This window comes from Vollenhovia emeryi, unplaced genomic scaffold, assembly GCF_000949405.1.
Source record: "Vollenhovia emeryi isolate VEMERY1.0 unplaced genomic scaffold, V.emery_V1.0 DF939508.1, whole genome shotgun sequence".
NCBI classification, from domain to species: Eukaryota; Metazoa; Arthropoda; class Insecta; order Hymenoptera; family Formicidae; genus Vollenhovia; species Vollenhovia emeryi.
Window position 1 is genome coordinate 38218 of NW_011966858.1, and position 2566 is coordinate 40783.

Below are 2566 nucleotides of genomic sequence, written 5' to 3' on the forward strand. Positions count from 1 at the left end.
TAGATACCTGTGAGATCGGAACCAAACTCATTTTCAAATTATTTTCATTCATATACCCCAGGTATGGTCTCCTTTTTCCAATACCAATCCTATCATTATTAAAATCTAACCATATTTTCATTGGTTCATCTGTACCTGATTTAAAAGTAATTTTTTCCAATTTCCCACAGGCTCCGTTAACTAAACCATCTTCTACATCTATATTAGAAGTTATCATGTAATTTATACCAATTTTTAAAGTAATTTGGTAATCCAATCCTCCACATTCTGTTCTTTTTTTATTTTTTAAGGATGTCAGTAATTTATTTCTCAACTTACTACTTATTTTTCCTAAAATTGAATCTTTGGCTATAGAATCATAGGCTACACCATCTACTGAATTAATTTTTAATTTGTTAAAGCAATCAACCAAGCGATTTTCACCATATAATCTAATTGCATCTTTTGGAACATGTTCCTCTGTGGTTTCTCGGGATTTAATTAGTGCAATATCATTTTCAGACATTGTTCCTCTTGCAAGGTTATTTAGAGCCTGAATAAATGTTTTATCCTCTTTTTGTCTCATAATTTGCGTCAACTCGAAAAATTCAAATTCATTCCATAAAACGTTCTCTGAAAAAATACTTAACATGCTAGATTTTGAGGAAAGGTATATCGAATTATCCATAACTGGTGGTAGTTGATAAAGATCACCGACTACTATAACAGAAACTCCTCCAAAGCTTTTATTATAACCCATTATTTGTCTTAATCTTGTATCGACTCTACTAAACATTGTACTACCTACCATTGATATTTCATCAATAATTAATAATTTTAAATCGAATAGGTTCTCTCGAATTGTATTTGCTACATCTGCAGATAATTCTGGCATTTGTCCCCCGTATTGTGTTATTGGTAATGCAAAAGCAGTGTGCAATGTAGTACCACCTATTAGAAATGATGCTTTTCCAGATGGGGCACATAATAATATTTTTAACGAATTTTTCTTTTCTCCCGGTGTATCGTCGAAGTAATTCAATAACACCTGATAAATAGCTTTTATAACCGTACTTTTTCCAACACCTGCCGAGCCGCTGATATACAATCTAATTGGTAAGGTTCCATTTGCAAAACAATGCAAAACGTGCATTGTAATTTCCCTTTGCTCGTCATTTAATTCACAAAGTATGCTCATCATTTCCTCTTTGCTTTTTTGTGGTGGACTATTTAAATTCCTTTTAATGTTTTTCGAGTATTTTGTAAGACCTGTTTGACTAAATATATCTATTTCTTCATCTTTACCTATTTTTGTTTTCCGTAAAAATTCATCCTCCTCATCCTCGATATTCTGTTGATCTATATCTTTTTGTGCTTGAACCAAGGCATTGTCAAGTTCCACGTCACCTATTACTGAAATTTTTTTTCTATTTTCCTCTATTACATGAATATTTTCTGTATAAATTTTTTCACAATCCTGTGTATCTATATCATCTATTTCATTTTTCCATGGACAAAATAGCAAAACTTGTTCCCTGAAATAATTATATCGATCCTGTTTTAATTTATATCTTCTAAATCTAACAATTTTCGTCTTTTTCCGTTCTTTAACCTTACTTTCTTCATCATATTCTTCATCGCTATCATTTCCATATTTATTCTTTTTCTGCTCATAATTTGCTGCAAATTCAGCCAGACAAACATTTGACAATTTTTGATAATTTCGATTTTCATACTTTTCGATTATATTTTTGTAATATATATCAGTTGATTCTACATTCAAATTTTTTAAATCTTTCCAATTTTTTAACATTCGAACGCGCTCTTTTGGCGGAGCAGTGTTAATGTAAACAACAGCTCTACTGCACAATGAAAGTGGTAGACCAAGCACGTGGTATACTGCTTCCTGTGCAGACATAGTATTACTATTAATAAAAACATTAGCAATCTTTCTAAACTTTTCCCTAATATTCACATTACCATTTTCCAAATCCGTTGCTGCCTCTCTTAATAAACGTGATAGACCTGCATCTATTTTTGTAACATAATTAATCATATATGAGGCACAACTGTATGGATCTAAAACAAATTGAATATCCATATTCGATTCAAGTAAGGTCAATATTGTTTTATTATATGCATTTATTGCAACTTCATTACTGTTTCGTTTCAAAAGTATCTTAGTTCTTGATAATGTGCTTCTAATTGTTCGAATATATTCCTTTTCTGTCATTTGTAATCTGTCTAACATTTCTTCATAAGAAACTAGTATATCTTTTTCAAAAAATAATTGCATCATGTCTTTTACCTTTATTCTATTAGTTTTGTCGTATTTTGTTTTTTCATTTTCATCTAATGGTTTAAGGATCATCGTTTCTCTCATCACAAACATTGGAATATTAAATCTACAAATTGTTTTATTTTTCCGTCCTTTGTAACATGTTGGCTTATGTCGATGTTTTTGAAAATGTATGAATGGATTTTTATCATCGTATTCACATGTTATAATTTTATCAATCCACTGTATTAATTTTTTATTCCCGTTCTCATTTTCCTCATCGTAAATTGGAGCTTTATTACAGTATAC